The sequence below is a fragment of the Schistocerca cancellata genome, chromosome 1, assembly GCF_023864275.1.
Source record: "Schistocerca cancellata isolate TAMUIC-IGC-003103 chromosome 1, iqSchCanc2.1, whole genome shotgun sequence".
NCBI classification, from domain to species: Eukaryota; Metazoa; Arthropoda; class Insecta; order Orthoptera; family Acrididae; genus Schistocerca; species Schistocerca cancellata.
The window spans coordinates 627,850,097-627,869,883 of NC_064626.1; positions in this window are offsets into that span (position 1 = coordinate 627,850,097).

Sequence of the window (19,787 nt, forward strand, 5' to 3'; positions counted from 1 at the left end):
TGTATAGAATAGATGGTGTTTCCATAAGGCATTATAGTTTAGATTTAAAATTTACTTTAGTATCTGTTAAACATTTTATGTTGTTGGACAAATCATTAAAAACTTTTGTTGACGCGTACACAACTCTTTTTTCATCCATGGCCAGATAAATAATGAGCAGTAAAAGTCCATTTCTCTTCTAGCATTATAGCCACAGACATCACTATTCTATTCTAATTGTGATGTATTATTTATGATAAATTTCACTATCGACCTTATGCTTTGCGAAGGTGCAGTCAACATGGCTAACATCTTGAAGAGGTACCACAAGATGACTGCGGCTGAATACCACATATATTCTTGCTGTTTGCTTTTGTACAGTCAGTACTTTCTTTCCAAATGCTGAGTTACCCCAAAAAGTTATTCCGTAGCAATTCTACAAAGAGTAAAATTAGCTAACTTAATTGCTCGAGCAGCACAATAATAAATTTTTTGGGGTTCAGGATGTGACCCCAGAGCGATGGAGAGATCAGGAGGAAGCTCCGCTTCCTCTTCGGGACATGGACTGCAGAGGTAGTGGTGGCTGAAACCGTTTGGTGAGCCGTTAGTGAAACATACCTGCTTACAGTAATCCTTTATTCAGTGTAATACCTAGACAGGACTACAGCAGGTGGGAGATTGTTGCTCCTCGATGACATCTGTGACTGCCCGCGCAGAGGCGCGCGGGATTAGTCCATCGGTCTGTCATGGACTGTGCGGCTGGTACCGGCGGAGGTTCGAGTCCTCCCTCGGACATGGGTGTGTGTGTGTTTATCCGCAGGATAATTTAGGTTAAGTAGTGTGTAACCTTAGGGACTGATGACCTTAACAGTTGAGTCCCATAAGATTTCATACACCTTTGAACATTTTGAACTGCCCGCTTCAGTTTACAGTGATAAAAGCTATAGAAAGAATAATTTAAAATTAAGAATAGAATTTTTAGAGGGGAAAATAGTGTAGAATCAGAGTTCGGTGATTGCAGATCAAAATTATAGTATATCAGCAAGTAGTTTAACGTCTAAGTACAGCAAAGCCACGGAAGCTCCGTCATGGAGAAGGCAGTGACATTAAACTCTTGTGATGAAAAACCTATAAAAAGGCCTGATCGTCATTATTGCCGCCTTTTTTCCTCGATTGTTTCGTTAAAGGGCGGGGAACCCGTGTCAGTCAGCGAGACAATAATTAGATTGGACTTTATCGTGTTAAGATTCACAATAAACTGTTAGAATTAAAAGTGATGTAGTGTACGATCTCTGACTGTTGGTAGCAACGGAGTATTAAGGGGATCTTAGGACTTTAGTACTAGACTGGAACTTTACGGACATATAGACGACAAAAACTCAAATTATCTGCTGACACGAGTGAATTCAGAAGTACCGGTATTCAGATATTAATGTGTGGACTTTTGAAAGTGTCATGTGCCGTTAGTTGCGAATCTGGACGTAAAGCGCGTGCATATCGGCATTTGCGGACTATTTAGATTCCTCCAGACTAGGAACCTTTTAAATAGACCATCATCCATCACCATTTTAATCCTTGAATATAGAGTGAAAGTGAAATACAAGAGTGTTGTACTTATGTCATTTACCTAGTACTAATCAGTGAAGGTTTTACGGAACCAAAGCTATTCAGCAGTAAGTCAGCACTATCTAGCGGAAAGCGTAGGCATTAACTAACACGCTCACTCAAGTGAAAGTTTACGTGTTTTGCGGACTGCTTAATATGAACTTTTGTGACTCTTTGACGTCCCCCACTCCCTCGGAAAGGTGGCACAGGCTGTCTTAATCATAAAAGGGGAGAGTTTTAGCCGGGCAAATTACTAAATAAAAGCGATGTTTACAAGACTCGCAGTAATAGCGAAACACAAGGCCCGCACCTCATCGGAGAGTCGTCGCTGTCACGCCAGGAAGTTCAAATGTGTGTGAAATCTTATGGGACTTAACTGCTAAGGTCATCAGTCCCTAAGCTTACACACTACTTAACCTAAATTATCCTAAGGACAAACACACACACCCATGCCCGAGGGAGGACTCGAACCACTGCCGGGCGTCGGGAAGTAAAACCGGAAAACCTACCGACGATACATATCTACGAGCGGACGTCGACGTGGAGTACCTAAAAAGGGAACCACAAGGGGGTTGGAATTTTGGAACACGTATTATGTTCGAGTATAATGACTTTTCTGGAGACTAGAAATCTACTCTTTAGGAATCAGCATGGGTTTCGAAAAAGACGTTCATGTGAAACCCAGCTAGCGCTATTCGTCCACGAGACTCAGACGGCCATAGACACGGGTTCCCAGGTAGATGCCGTGTTTCTTGACTTCCGCAAGGCGTTCGATACAGTTCCCCACAATCGTTTAATGAACAAAGTAAGAGCATATGGACTATCAGACCAATTGTGTTATTGGATTGAAGAGTTTCTAGATAAGAACGCAGCATGTCATTCTCAATGGAGAGAAGTACTCCGAAGTATGAGTGATATCAGGTGTGCCGCAGGGGAGTATCGTAGGACCGTTGCTATTCACAATATACATAAATGACCTTGTGGATGACATCGGAAGTTCACTGAGCCTTTTTGTGGATGATGCTGTGGTATATCGAGAGGTTGTAATAATTGAAAATTGTACTGAAATGCAGGAGGGTCTGCAGCGAATTGGCGCATGATGCAGGGAATGGCAATTCAATCTCGATGTAGACAAGTGTAATGTGCTGTGAACACATAGAAAGAAAGATCCCTTATCATTTAGCTACAATATAGCAGGTCGGCAACTGGAAGCAGTTAATTCCATAAATTATCTGGGAGTAGGCATTAGGAGTGATTTAAAATGGAATGATCATATAAAGTTGATCGTCGGTAAGGCAGATGCCAGACTGAGATTCATTGGAAGAATCCTAAGGAAATGCAATCCGAAAACAAAGGAAGTAGGTTACAGTACGCTTGTTCGCCCACTGCTTGAATACTGCTCAGCAATGTGGGATCCGCACCAGATGTGGTTGATGGAGGAGATAGAGAAGATCCAACGGAGAGCAGCGCGCTTCGTTATAGGATCATTTAGTAATCGCGAAAGCGTTACGGAGATGATAGATAAACTCCAGTGGAAGACTCTGCAGGAGAGACGCTCAGTAGCTCGGTACGGGCTTTTGTTGAAGTTTCGAGAAGATACCTCCACCGAGGAGTCAAGCAGTATATTGCTCCCTCCTACGTATATCTCGCGAAGAGACCATGAGGATAAAATCGGAGAGATTAGAGCCCACATAATGGCATACAGACAATCCTTCTTTCCACGAACAACACGAGACTGGAATAGAAGGGAGAACCGATAGAGGTACTCAAGGTACCCTCCGCCACACACCGTCAGGTGGCTTGTGGAGTATAGATGTAGATGTAGATGCATCACCGTGCACGGCGTGCCGTAGCCGGCAACTGCCGGCTCTGGAGCCAACACACCACGCGCAGGCGGCGACGGACAGTGGCGCCAGCAGATGTCTCTGGAGTGTAGCAGCACACCTAAGTTGTGATCGACGATATAACATTCAGCACGACCGAAGTCGAAGGCTTATACTCACACTGAACGGTGGTCAGTTACGATGGAAGCTTTTCAGAACCGATGTACAGCAAGCGAGAGACCGGCACCACTCTCAGCCCGCGCTCGAACATGCGACCCATTAGAGATGTTGCTGCCAGACGGAGGCACTCACGCAAAGGTAGACACAGAAGTGCAAACGCGTCGAGTCGTCTATGTACTGCCTCCAGCTCAGGCAGCTGCCGGCTGCTATTGGAAACGAAATCATTAGCAGGTGAATGGATACTTCGTCTGGTCTCCACTTGGAACTCAGCAGCTGTTGGAGATGGCGGTGTTCTGCACCACCTAGACACCTCGATACTGTCTTGGAAATAGGTCATCGGCGGGGAATCTGATTTGGGGGATATTTATGAGAGTCTACTGACCAGTACGTCTCCCACAGCAGCATATCCACTCCAGAGGAGACAACATGCTGTAGCATCCGAACATTGCCAAGAGTTGAAGAAACGTCCACTTAGAAAAATTAATGAATTACTGTGCTGATAAACCCTGGCTTTCAATAATCTCTACAAAAGAAAGGCCCTGACTAACAACAACCTATACCTTTCATGAATCACTTACCTCACAAAAACCTTCGTTACTTGAACTACTGCAATACAGCGAGCGCCAATACTGCCAGCTAAATAAAACATTCTAACTACTGATAGGCATACTTAGCAAATGAAAGATTTTGATAGAGAACAAACAATGTATTTACCTTAATAGTGTTCAAAAGTCGTAATGTATATATCAGTTCATGACATCCTGTCTTACAAATTTACTCTCTCTGATGGACACACGTCCAGATCATCCGCTCTCAATACTCCGCCATCTCTCTCCCCACATCCACCACTGCTGGCGGCTTACCTCCAACTGCACAACTCTACGCGCTTTTCACATCCAACTGCCCAACACTACAATAGCGAATATTCCAACAATGCCAACCAGCCACAGACTGCACACAGCACAGCCAGTGATTTTCATACAGAGCGCTACGTGGCGTTACTGACATAAAAACCTAAACAGCCTACTTACGTGTAAAACAGTTGTGACATGCATGTAGATTTGCACCAAGTATTTCGCAGCCGCGCTTCCAATTAATTGCATATTATTTTCAGTGCTATTTTAATGTGTTTTCTTATTTTTGCTCTTCAAATTGTGCTTTTTTTGTTATAGTGTGAAATACGTGATAATTATGGGGTGTGAAAAACGTAACACCAGGCTCCAAAGTAAATTGAGAAATGATAGTGACGACGAACGTAGCTTATCAGCACCACCGTTGTGCATAGGGAAATGGAGAGGGCGGAAAATATTGGTGTAGAAAGTGAAACAATTACTGAACAGGGAAGCATTATCGATCGATCGGTCGGCAGCAGCTCGCCTCAGGATTCCGAAATGACAGGACACAATCTTGTAGATACAGGTTTTGTATCGTCATCGTTTTCTCAAATAAGTCAAGACACATTTTCTGCTTCTCAGTATGCGAATATTGCCGGTTCAAATGCACTGCTGAACAGCACTGAGGAACATGTTTCAGACACCAGTACATTGTTATTACAGTTAATGCAACAAATGGGACAAAGGCTTCAAAAGTTAGACACAACGATTGAACAAAATCAGAAACAAATGGCACAAAATCTTCAGAAGCTAGACACAATGGAACAACGCCAGAGACAAACACAGCACAGCCAGTGATTTTCATACAGAGCACGACGTGGCGTTACTAACATAAAAACCGAGCGGTTCCAGGCACTACAGTCTGGCAACGCGCGACCGCTACGGTCGTAGGTTTGAATCCTGCCTCGGGCATGGATGTGTGTGATGTCCTTAGGTTAGTTAGGTTTAAGTAGTTCTAAGTTCTAGGGGACTGATGACCTCAGCAGTTAAGTCCCATAGTGCTCAGAGCCCTTTGAACTTCATTCGTTCAGCTTTTCTTATTTAGTGAACTTCGAAGGAATCTAGTTGTAGTACTGCCCAACTTCAGCCTTCAGAGGCGCTGTCTAGCTTGTTCCACTTCGTCAGCTTCTTGAATAAGCGTCCTCTCTCTCTCTCTCTCTCTCTCTATCTCTCTCTCTCTCTCTCTCTCTCTCTCTCTCTCTCAATATATTTTCTGTGCTGGACTTCAGGCTAATGCTCGCTTCGCTCTGTTTGAAGTCGTTTTTTTATTAAGTCGTTTATTCAGAGCGTCGCAAGACCAATTCATCGCACCCAACGGAGTCGTGGTGCAACAGTTTCTTCCAGGATAAAGTCTGATCGATATGTACACCCAAAATCCTGGAGTGCCCTAACCTGTTTACAGTCTCCTGTTCATGTTGTTTACAACCGAATGTAGTATTCTTCTCTCGAAATTTGGATTAAGTCCATTCCCGAGAACCACCTAATAATTCTGTGAAAAACATCATTAAAATTTTCTTTTGTTGCTTTCCATGTAATGAGATTTATTTTAACACTAGTATGTCTGCAAGAAGTACTGATTGTGCTTAACCTTTGGTAGTCGATTCGACGAACACATCTACCTTCAATGAGCTCCCCTCGTGATGCGGTCGGGAGGGGTACGCCGTCCTCACAGAAGTGCCTGGGGAGTCTAGTGGGCTCTGTGAGTCCCCGGCGGAAGTGACTTACGCCGCTCTTCGGTCAGGTAAACCATATTTCGTCCCAAAGTTCAGCGTCGTATCGATGAAGATATAGGTGTGCATGTAAATATTGGCTCGTGGAAATGACTAACGTGTAGTATTCACGAACGAAATGGACTCGCCGATTCCACGACCTTTAGTAATGAGCGACCAATTTGCGGTAGGTATCTGATTGGATGTTTGTTCAAAAGAACGTTTTGGTTTCAAGTGTGTTGTGGTACCTACTCCATAACATTCATTTTCTTTTTAGATCCTGGCGAACTACTCAAGACAGAGACATATGGATGCAATATAATCAGATCTTGACATGCCATCATCTGATTATTCTGACGAAGACTACAGTGTCGAAGAAGAAGACATCGTTTCCGATGATACTATCCACTATGCATCAGATTCAGTTTAAGAAATACTCAATGCAACCGTGACTCAAATTGAGAATGATGATCTTGTTAGGAAAAACAAGAAGGCAAAACAGTCAACTATTCGTCCGAAAAATACAGGCCTGAAAAATGTGCCGAACACAAGTAACGAGAATGGTTGAAGGAAGAAGGGTTCCTTAGCAGCTTCGCAGTCGTTAGCCACAATTTAGTCCTCTGGAGACAACTTCCAGTACATCTTGTTGGCATCTAAATGTGAGCGAATGTCTAAGACAGGAATGGTCTTGAATGCCTGTCTCGGCTGAATTTCATGTTCTGCCTCGCAGACCGTTTTTCGTAAGAATGGCTCATTGAAAGAAAAGATATTGTAGGGCAGGTGAAGCACAGAACAGCAAACATCTTGAGGTTGCAAACATCTTTGAACGGTGCTCGAAACAAAAGCAAGACGAACTCCACCCCTCCCCCAGCAATTTCCAATGCAGGTCAAGGCCGGCCGGAGTGGTCGAGCGGTTCTAGGCGCTACAGTCTGGAACCGCGCGACCGCTACGGTCGCAGGTTCGAATCCTGCCTCGGGCATGGATGTGTGTGATGTCCTTAGGTTAGTTAGATTTAAGTAGTTCTAAGTTCTAGGAGACTGATGACGTTAGCTGTTAAGTCCCATAGTGCTCAGAGCCAATGCAGGTCAAAGAGCCACACCCCAATCCAGCCCTTTCAGTCTAGAAAAACCCACATTTCCAAAGACTGCAGCTATAAGCTGAGAAGAATGACGAAAAACAACTGTGCAATGTGTGATGCAGCTGTGTTTGAGGAACATCACAAAACTGTTTGCAACACGTGCCATCAGCAACGTTCATGAAGCCTGAAGAAATTCGCATTGTCCAAGAGGGTTTCTCCTTTGAGGTCGATTTTGTACAGTTCCTCAACGTAACATTCGTAGTCAAGAGGCCAACTGCGATATGTTGCAATATCCTGTAGTCAGGGATAGCTTTGATTTATTTTTTATATCTTTTTTGGATGTTGCATTAGTTTTTATTTCGGATATACTGATTATTTCGATGGGCGTACGTACTTTCTGCGTTTACACATTTTGTCAAGTTACTTTTGATTCATTAGAGAAACTGATCAAATATTTTTCTTCTTCTATTCCTTGTGAAACTGTTATTTGTATTCGAAACTCTTCGCACGTGGTCATCCGATTATCGTGCAAGAGTTGATGCAGTTTTCTTTTAGATACCTCTTCCATAGTGTTCCCGCTGGGTAAATGTGTATCAACGGCCCTTTTGTTTCTGAAGCTGTGCAGTGCGAGTTTTGTGATTTATTTCAATGGAAAGACCGTGTAAATCTGGGAATGTATTTTTCTTCAAGTTACCTTCAATAAAGTGTTTATAATTATATTCAGCCGCGGCACCACTGACTCAGTAGACTGTTCTGGCTGGCTCTGAGCACTATGGGACTCAACATCTTAGGTCATAAGTCCCCTAGAACTTAGAACTACTTAAACCTAACTAACCTAAGGACATCACACACACCCATGCCCGAGGCAGGAGTAGACTGTTCTGTTTGGTGAAACTGGCTCAGGTTTAGTATCGACTGTCCCTCTTGCTACCCCATTGCCAATATCTACGAGGAAGAGTTGGTATCTGTGGGTTGTGTCCTTAGAAGGTCTCTGCTTGCCGGTATATACACGGGGTTCGCTAGCCCGGGAGGGAGGCACCAAGTTTGGGGATTGGTGGTAGCGTCGCGACAAGATGTGGTCACGAATCCGAGCGTCCGAAGCCACGGGCTGCGCAAGGAGGGCCTGCGCAGAGCGAAGATACCGGAGTACTTTACCAGGGGCAGCGTCGACTACAAGTAGGAGGCCGACATCCCGTCGGTTGGTTGGCAACATTCGTGTCGGACGATCGCTCGCGGCGTGGCTGCCCTCTTCTACCTGGCTTTCATCGGCACCACTCAGTAACCGCTGTGACGCACCGTGGATCCGTGGAACTGCTTGCTGATAAAGGAGAGTAACATTCTGTAATCCTCGTGGTGATTTGTGTCATTGTCTACCTGCCCTCCTTATCATTTTCCGGTTTGTACCCGGCCCTCGATTTTTGCTCAGTTGGCTCTTTGGTCGTAAATATAGGCCGTAGTATTCTACTAAGAGACTAGTTGTCGCTGGAAAATTTGTCCCGCTATTATATTGCCTTTCATTTCTGGTTTGTACCCGATCATTAATGTTCTAATTAATCAGCTCCTAGTTGTAATACAGCCGGAGCAATTGTATTAAAGTATAGGTTGCCGTTAAACAAAGAGGGACTTTCTGGTTAGATTTAGAAGTTCACCGGTTCAATTCTTTGATTGTAATTGCATTTCTCAGTCATTAGTTATAATCTGAACAACCTGTTATACTAAGCTGTTCGTTGCTGTGTTTGAAAGACCGGGTCATTATTAGTGTATTTTAGCTGGAATTTGTGGCTCCGCCAGGTGAGTTCTCTAGTAATAAGTGTCCAGAATTAATGTTTTAAGACGTTCCTTCAGAGCTGTCTTAACAATTGACAATCAGTTTAACTTTGAAAATATTAACAGCCAACTGCCACCAAGGCTTTAGTCAAAATACGATTGTCAAAAGGGATGGGTTGGGATCCAATGACACTTTGGTTGCAGATTGAAATTAAGAAGTTGGTTGCTTTGAAGTAAGCCTTATCATTTTCATATTTTTTCCTAATCTGTTTAACCTTTAAGCGCAGGTGCGCATCTTAACCCCGAACCTTTCCATATACAGCTTTCAAGTTAAAAGTTACGTCATCTGTTTTCAGCAGTTGAATCACTCTTGTCATCCATAGTGCTTATATAGTTTTCATGTGTTCCAGAAGGGCATTTATTTAGAGGGACTGTGTTCAGCGCAGTAGTAAACACCGCTGTTTCACCCGATAACGGGCGGGCTGCAGGTCCGGTCGTCTTGTAATCATTGTCTTATTGTGTGCTGTTTTGATTTCTTTTGCAACAGTTTATTCATCCTAAGGTTTAAGGTTAACATTTTCTTTCATTTCGTAAAAAAAGTTATATATTGTTAAATAAACATGTTGTGTAAAAAGAAAGTTATATTGGTGGGTCCTTCCTTCTACGTTTTTCTTAATTCCAGTAAGTACTACGTCTCATATACTGTCGATGGGTGAGTTTGAAATCGGTATAGTATTCCAGGGATGATTAATAATAATTTATTTCTGGGGTAGTGCTAACCATTATACCATACAGAGATTAAATGTTTCGCCTCTGTGTGCCAGAACGAGCTTGTGTGTGTGTGTGTGTGTGTGTGTGTGTGTGTGTGTGTGTGTGTGTGTGTGTGTGTTTAGAACTTCTACGTGCACGATGAAATGCTGTGGAGGAGTGCTTTTGTACTGTGGTTGCTGGCCGCTTAAAACAAGTTTTCGAAGGCCGAAGTTTGCCGTTTTTTCCCTCTGCTCCTGTATCCGGCAAGTCGGAAGCCAGCAGGACGAGACAAATGCGGCAATAAGTTGTGTGGCATTTGTCGCGCGCCAGACCCACGGCCGGGGGTGTGGGGGCGTGCTCGTGAGACAGATCGCGGCGCGCGATAGCGCAACTCGCGCCGGCAGCTGTGGCCGACAATCGCCGAGTAATCGCTGCCGCCGGCCTTTTATAGCTGTCGGGAAACCCCTCCGCCGCCCACTCGAGCTCGCGTGGTCAGTGCTCGAACGGGACGAGTTCCGCTCGAGAGGGCCGTTACCACAGTCATAAACCAGTTAGCGCCTCCTCCGCGTCGCCGCCACCGCCTTCCAACTTCCGTACTTAACCCGGCAGCGCCGATGAAATTTAAGTGGCGCCAGTCTTGGGAGGAGATACCGCTCGGCGCAGATGCCGCGCGCAGCAGCGACGCAAGATGTGCGAACGGGGAAAGGCCTTGAGGTTGCGGCTCTGGGTACTATTGGCGAAAGCCACCTTGTGTGAGCGAGGTACCAGGTAGCGAAATTGTTGGCCCCTACTGCAGAATGACAGCCCCGGTTTGTCTAGTATGAAATAAGAGATCGATGTTATAGGAATGCTGCTGCAAAAGAAATACTCCAAATTTACACTTCTGACCTTTAAAGGCAACGAACGTCAAACAGGCATTAAGTATACTAAAAGATTGGAATGTTTGGATGTGGAAATAAGTAACATTCAGCGCCGTCACACAACATAGACAGGAGTAAAACTATCGACATTCTATAGAGAAAGAATGGTTACTTAGCAGGGGTCTCACTCAGAAATTGCATTTGATCGTTGTTTTTTTGTGGGAAGATAGTGTTGTGCTCAGTGTAATCGGGATTTGACAGTATGAGGACCGTGGTGAATTGAGACTCCGGTTTGCCGTTCCACGACATAGCTGCTCGGCTGTTGGTCAGAATTCCACGACTGTCTTGTCGTTACGGAATCAAAGGCTTCAGGAGGGGCATGCGCAACGCCATCCACGATCTCAAAGGCCCCATGCGATTAGCGCCCTAGAGGACAAAGACATTGTTCACTCAGTCATGTAAGATCGTAGTCACATCACGTACATTTAATTAGGAAATGAGCTCTTTTGCAAAAAGAGCGCTACATACGCTAACAGTGCGTATGAATGACCATTAACACGGGCGACCATTCTTGTGGCTTCCCTGGACGCGGCAGCAGAATATTATATGCCGACAGTAGTGTGCCAATGGCGACTCTGGACATGGGAGTGGTACAGTGCCATCGTTTTGAGACGAATCCCGGTTCTGTGTACAACCTCAGGATGAACATATCCATAACGTACGTTGTCGGACATGCATTTCGTCAATAAACCACTCGAGTACGACAGTTCAGTTAGAGAAAGTGACCCTATAAAGAAATTATGCACTTTCTTCTTTACACGTTTGTTCGGTTCCATGAACGATAGTTCTGAAGGTAATCCACTGCATTTTGCAACACATAGCCAGAAGTGAATGAGATTTACAGCCAAATTTGTAGGGCGGAAGTGTACCAAGCTGTGTGGTTGGGCGCCTGTGTAATGTAGTCCATGTTTATTCTAATTCTGTCAGAAAGTTTGTGTTTTATGGATGAATCTAGGCTCCTATTTCATCTCATTTCATTACATCGCGTAAATTCCTCTAATGTGTGCATGACATAATCGATGATGATACCTCACAACAAGGGTCCGCATAATTTTGAGGAAAAACACAAGGGACGTGGACCCACATATTTCGTCATTTGTCATTTCATGGAATATACTTTACTGATTAACAACAATTATTTTGATTACAAATTTATAAAAAAGAATAACAACACTCACAATAATTTAAGGAACATGAACAGGACCAATTCATTAATAAGAAATTTAACAATTTATAACATTAAGAACAGCGCTTAAAACCAGGAATATATGTAAGTCCCCAAATACAAGGAAGAAGGCACACCAAGCATGTGTGACTGTAAGCTGGTTCAAAAAAATAAGCTTCGCAGTAACATATGACTATAACTGCGGCACAAGCAGTCTTTAAGCAGAGCGTATACTGGCACAGAACAAGTTAACTAGCAACAAAGTGCCCTCAGTAGAGGGCGCTGCATGGTCATGTGCCCCATACATTCACATGCAATTTAATAATAATTGTAAGTAGGCTGTATAGGTTTTTATGTTGGTAACGCCACGTAGCGTTCTGTATGAAAATCACTGGTTGTGCTGTGTTCAGTCTGAGGCTGGTCGGCATTGTTGCAATAGTCGCTATTGTAGTGTTGGGCAGTTGGCTGTTAACAGCGTGCAGCGTTGCGCAGTTGGAGGTGAGTCACCAGCAGTGGTGGAAATGGAGAGAGAGATGGTGAAGTTCTGAGAGCGGATGATCTGGACGTGTGTCCATCAGAGACAGTAAATTTGTAAGACTGGATGTCACTATTAAGGTAAATACATTGTTTGTTCTTTATCAAAATCTTTCATTTGCTAACTATGCCTATCAGTAGTTAGTCCCTTCAGTAGTTAGAATCTTTTATTTAGCTGGCAGTAGTGGCTCTCGTTGTATTGCAGTAGTTCGAGTAACGAAGATTTTTGTGAGGTAACTGATTCATGAAAGGTATAGGTTATTGTTAGTCAGGGCCATTCTTTTGTAGGGATTTTTGAAAGTCAGATTGCGTTGCACTAAAAATACTGTGTGTCAGTTTAGTGTTGATCAGAATAAGTAAAGAGAGTAATGTCTGAGTACGTTCAGTTTTGCTAAGCCGTTTGAAAAGCAAATAATGTATGAGGTTTATCAGCACAGTCATTCATTAATTTTTCTAAGGGGACGTTTCATAATATGCTCAGCATGTAACATCTAACAGGGTGTAATTACGACTAGCAGCCAGAATGGCACTTCTATACATGTTAACACTAGAGGATTTTTTTTTATTTTTTAAAAACTCCAAAATTTCCACATTGCCATTCTATACCTATAGTCAGTAGTGGCACTAAGCACGACTCGAACCATATGTCAATATAAATAAATAATAGAGGGGGGAGTTCCTTCATCAACAAACCTCTCAACCTCCCAAATCTCTAAAACAATACCGCCAAATTAACTATAACCAACAGTATCCATCATAAACTAAAACCCTGTGATCAGCTCGTGTATGCAAATGTCTTAGGCACCATCTGTTAAAGACAACGGCAACCACGTCGGCGGCAGCCAACAGCCTATCGAATTACGGTCAAATGGTATTCATGGGCCATGATTACCCAAATAGAAGCCTTCAAGAACAAACGTACACCCTCTACCACATGGAAAAAAGTTTAATGGTGATAGGAAGAACATTTTCATAAAATTCCAAAACACACACGTGGATTATACCTCATACATTCCTTAAATAAACTAGTGGCACGACAATTGCCTGAATCCTACCTATGCTATTCGAACACTGGAGAGCTCTTGATTTTAAAAAAAAAAAAAAAACATTAAAAGTGTTAAGACTTTAAAGTTTAAAATCAATAAAATAAACCATTGTGTCACCAGGACCACCCAAAGGCTACTGTGGTGAACAAATGTGTATATGCCAACCTATCTACTCATCTAACTTTCCCCAAGTGACATAACACACATCCATGCCCGTGGCAGGATTCGAACCTGCGACCACAGCAGTAGTGCTGTTCCAGGCTGAAGTGCGTAGAACCGCTCTGCCACAGCTGCCGGCCAGTGTGGTCAGAGGGTGTGCTTCATTGTGAACAATTATCGAGTTATTTTTACCTGTATTCGCTGCATATGGACTGGCGTTACAGTGTTTGCTAGTAGGTTTCCGCATGCACCTCGATTTGAAGCATAATTTTCACCCTGCTATGCATTACATGAACGACTGCAGCAGGGACTAGGTGCGGCACAGTTCATGATTCTATTTGTCACAGTCATTCACTGGATTTTCTGTAATCTCGGGTCTTAGGGGTTCGCGGTTCATGGATGTACCTTGCTGACTCTTGTGTTCAACATGGTCAAGCATTTCAAGCTTCACTTCCGCTTGTACCTTTCGCTCAGTAGTTAAAGAGATTTCCTCGATGCCTTTGGTTAATTGCTTAACTTTGGCATCGAGAGATTCCTGCACGTCTTTGACCTCTGATACCTCTCCGGGCAAGGTATTCACTTTATCGGGTAAATCCTGTAAATTCCTCTTCACTTCCGATACCTCAGATTCAACCTTTTCTATCTCGCTGTTAACATGTTCTAAACGCGTTGATCCCTATCGTCGAGAGCACGATTTAGCTTTTGTATGAACGCTTGATCGCGTTTGACTAACCGCTCGTCCACTTTGGCGATTAGGTTAGTCTCAACTTTTTCGGAAAACTCATACTGGCGTTGGATATCCTCCTTGCGCTCTCTTTTCCTCTGTTGTATCATCAATTCCTGTTCTTTCTTACTTTGCTGTTCCATTAATTTTAATTTCCGGAATAGCTGTACAAGCATATCGCTTGGATTTGCAAAGTCTACCTGCTCGCGTACACTTTCGTCTGCTTTCTCGTAGTTGATTTCTCTCGCGGGCTCGACATTCTCTAGTCCGCTCAGCGATTGTATTCTCGGTTGAGAAATATCAATAAGCGATATTACACTATCCAGTGGGATCGTAGCTTGTTCATTTTCATTAGCTCCCGACCCTCCTGCCAATGATCCAGGAATATTCTCTAGTTGGTCATCACTTCCATAATTCTCAACCTCCACACTGTTACGTGCTAGCTGATACTAATCAGTTCACACAAAAAGAATCATACTATAACTACACAACACTCCTTACACTAATAGTTACAATTGAAAAACTAGAAAACAGCTGTATGTACAGATTATTTTAATTGCATGGTCCCAGGTGCTACTGACTAGTTTTAATTAGAAACCAGGTCGCGGGCATCCGGTTCCTTACCTTACGGTCTATAGTCAGATGCAAGAAACAGTATGGGTCTGCAATCACTCATTCAGTTTTCAATCAGCTTGCCGTCGTTCCCGTGCATATGGTACATGAAACGGAAACCTTTTATGCATTAATTACAATTCACTATTTCTGGTATACATACAGGTAATCAATTACAACAATGGAAATAGGTCGTAGGATGCCAGTTTCAATTTCGGCCCCACTAGTAAGTGTTCAGTGACTTCTGTTATTGGTGAATATGCACCGAACTGTTTAAACACAAAAATATATACTGATAAGAATTCTTTCGATATTCCATCATATATGCTGCAGAACCCTTACTACCGGCGCCAAGTGTAATGCAAAAATATAAAAACAGTGATATGTAAAAAAATATACGGCAATCTGCCAATGTAATGGTATTCTTAACGACTCAATAGTAGCGGTTGAAAACACTTCTCTGAAAATGACTCACAAGAATGGTCTTAATAGTGCAATATCTTTGAAGTTAGCCCGACACAGATCAATAATTAATAAACTACCTCAGTCCTCAGGGTAGTTACGTAATCTTCGATAGTTAATTGTCCTTTCCTTCCTTACCAAACACCACAGATATTATTCCAGGCTCGTGAGAAGTCGTGTGCTCATTGCACCAGAGAATATTTCACAAATCTGTTCGACGTAAACTACTGCAATACGTAACTTAATATTGTGGTTTCTTCTCGATTCCCCAATATAAGATAAGAAGAGTAGCATCTACAAATGAAATCCTATAATGGAACTGGAATCCTGTGACCAGACCTTTTCTGTCTGGGATGTTATCTCGTCATATAAAGAAAATCTGTAAGTAAAAATTGTTAAATTATTATCAGCCACCGCCGGGCTCGTAGGATCTGCAAGAAAGTTAATTGTCCTAACCGACGGCACGTCTCGTAGATGAGCTACAAGAAAAATGTTAAAGATTTTCTAATATGGCGCCTAACAAAGAAAATTCTTGGTTAATGCCCATATCTACTTAAGACAATCCAGGTATCATTTTACAAATTGATTGATAGCGTATACAAATTCTTTTGACAAAATATCCATTATATTTTTCTGGTTTTAAGTACAACTTACATTATTAGCTGATACAGCAAAATGAGCTTTACACAAGAACGTCCTCTTAGGTCCGAATCCAAGCAGATAAGATTAGCGAATGACAAAGGAAAGATAGTTCTTGCACAGAAGCGCAAGAATCCATGGAATATCATGTCCATTGTAGTTCTATCTCTTCTTCCTTGGCGTAACTTGTCTATTCTTTATAAAATTTATCGTAATATTTAGTTTACATTTTTTGAAACCCAAGACCATCCAGGAGAAACAGTACATCTGCCTCACACACACATTCTCTCGCGCTGTTCACTAAGCAGTCCATAACTTCATTCAGAGATGGCGCTAAGGCTGTCGTCCTTTGAAACAGTATGGCAATATATTTCGATTTTAACGTATAATATTCTTTTTAAATCTTATCTTGAATGTTACATAAAACATTACTTGATATTTACACTTCATATCTTAAAATAAAATACGAAAATGTGAAGAAAATAATTTATTTACATCCGAAATAAACTGATGAAATTAACATTTTTAGAATGTACTCTGCCACCCGCATACCGACTATACATACAACCTGATATCCAAAACATTTGCTCCCATAATGCCCCAGGCTGGGAGTAGGCTGACCGTCCAAGCAGTGGGGATCATTAGTCATCAAGTCGCCGCTGTTCTAGCTCCGCCCCCTCAGTTAAAGATGATGGGACCAGATGAAAAGAAGGACAGCTACCTGGACTTGGAAAAGACCCAGACGGTGGAAAGAAATAAAAAGAAAACATCAATAAAAAGCCCTCTGGGTTTCCTTCATATGGCGCCGAAGGTTTCTGGACTTTTTGAGAACGAATTTTTTATTTAAATTAATTCTAACTGCCCAGTTAAATAATAAAATAGATTGAACTGGAGAACTAGTAAAATTTTAATATGAATTATTCTTCATGAGAATGAATTAAACTTTTTTCTTATGTGCACCTTTTATAAAAAAAATTAAATTTATTTTATTACACTCATCTCTTCTATGAAAAAATAATTATTTTATAATATGTGAAAGTGATAAGAAAAATTATCATTTTTATTAATTTTCTTCGTAATTTATACTAAAATGGGCGTTTTTTTATTTTTGATCTATAATTGTGAGTATAGTAGATAAATGGGTCCTGGGTAACTTGAGTCGGTCAAGGCGTTAGCCAGGACAGAGCTAAGTGAGCTAGGACCTGTACTTTTATCTACTCATAAGGGAGATGACTGAGGCACCAGGCACCGGGCATACCTTGATGTCACGCGATGACGGAAGTGTCGCTGCAGCAGGGGTCTCTGCTGAAGGCCCAGGAATAGGAATGTGTCGTTGACCACTACCACTACTACAGTGCCAACATGCAGCAGAAAGGAAACAGAAATCTTCACAAATAAGGCTACAGGTAACAAATTCTAAGACGTAGAAAATAATAACTTATTGCAGAGATTGCTACATGTACAAGTCTTGAACATGATGCTCCTTAATATTACACGACATTTGACGATGTGAACTACAACCACCTGCAAATCCAAATACCTGGGTACATCCCCTTTTAACAGCGCATTGCCTTCGACACAGCCTATATTTTAGCCCCAATTACAACAACTCAGTTTACAACAAAGAGTCTTCATACATAAGCACTGAATATGATCTGTAACAAACAGATTAAAATCAGTTACACTGACTAGTTGCCATCCACACAATCACTTGGAGGTTTAATGAACATTATCAGAGATGTGGGCTTACGATAACAAGTACCAACAAAAGATTAACACTTTGTGATGATGCAGTGAAATTCAAATTGCAATGCATAAAAAATATTATTTACTTATGCAATATCGAGCGATAATTGACAGAGTAAAATAATCGATCTTGTACAACAGATTAGTGCTAAGGAAGCGTCTGTAACTATGTCAAAAAGCATAAGTGTAGTGACTGTCATAAATGTCTGTTGGAAGGAGAGAGTATTTTGTGAAAAATTAGTAATTTTATGAAAAATAAAATATAAATGAATGTAAGTTATAAATGTACAGATTGTTACATTCTAATGGCATTAGAACATGTAAGTCAGTTAAACCAAATTAAATCACAAAGGTAGTGAATCCACTAGGGGTTTTCGACCAACAGCCTTTTGGATGACCTTGGTGCGAGCACCGAAAGGGGAGAAACAATGGAGAACCAGAGCAATTGCAGCCCAGCCTTGACAGTGTATGTATTGTTGCATGCCATGTCTAGCGATGTGAGTCTTAAGCAAGAACAATTCGGAGTGAAAGTGTTTGATACTTGGTGTGGCAGTAGTTTACAGTTCCTGAAGTCATCTCCAGTTTATATTTGTCGAAAAGCAAGAATATTCTACTAGTTTTATATGAAGGAATATAGACCCAATAACACAACAAGTTAATATGGCTACTGCAAGTAGGTGGTAGTTATTGATTAATTCCATCACTAGAGACGTGAAGATCCTATCCAAATTTTCATACAGCAAGCACCAACTTCAAAAACAATAAGACTGCAACGAACCAGGCGACACATTTTCATGTTAACGGTCTGTAGCAGTGTATCACAATCTTACAGTCACCCCAGGATTTGTCAAAGTTCTAACATAGTTTTGTTACAAGTATTTGTTAGAATCATTGTCCCAAAATCATATACCAGTCCAAAGTTCCCTGTCCATCTTGTTAAATGTCAATTTTGTGCTACTCTGTACGGTCAAATGATCGTAGTGATTGGTGTAACAACATTTTTGCGGTGTCATATAAAAGTAACTTAAAATACACTCCTGGAAATTGAAATAAGAACACCGTGAATTCATTGTCCCAGGAAGGGGAAACTTTATTGACACATTCCTGGGGTCAGATACATCACATGATCACACTGACAGAACCACAGGCACATAGACACAGGCAACAGAGCATGCACAATGTCGGCACTAGTACAGTGTATATCCACCTTTCGCAGCAATGCAGGCTGCTATTCTCCCATGGAGACGATCGTAGAGATGCTGGATGTAGTCCTGTGGAACGGCTTGCCATGCCATTTCCACCTGGCGCCTCAGTTGGACCAGCGTTCGTGCTGGACGTGCAGACCGCGTGAGACGACGCTTCATCCAGTCCCAAACATGCTCAATGGGGGACAGATCCGGAGATCTTGCTGGCCAGGGTAGTTGACTTACACCTTCTACAGCACGTTGGGTGGCACGGGATACATGCGGACGTGCATTGTCCTGTTGGAACAGCAAGTTCCCTTGCCGGTCTAGGACTGGTAGAACGATGGGTTCGATGACGGTTTGGATGTACCGTGCACTATTCAGTGTCCCCTCGACGATCACCAGTGGTGTACGGCCAGTGTAGGAGATCGCTCCCTACACCATGATGCCGGGTGTTGGCCCTATGTGCCTCGGTCGTATGCAGTCCTGATTGTGGCGCTCACCTGCACGGCGCCAAACACGCATACGACCATCATTGGCACCAAGGCAGAAGCGACTCTCATCGCTGAAGACGACACGTCTCCATTCGTCCCTCCATTCACGCCTGTCGCGACACCACTGGAGGCGGGCTGAACGATGTTGGGGCGTGAGCGGAAGACGGCCTAACGGTGTGCGGGACCGTAGCCCAGCTTCATGGAGACGGTTGCGAATGGTCCTCGCCGATACCCCAGGAGCAACAGTGTCCCTAATTTGCTGGGAAGTGGCGGTGCGGTCCCCTACGGCACTGCGTAGGATCCTACGGTCTTGGCGT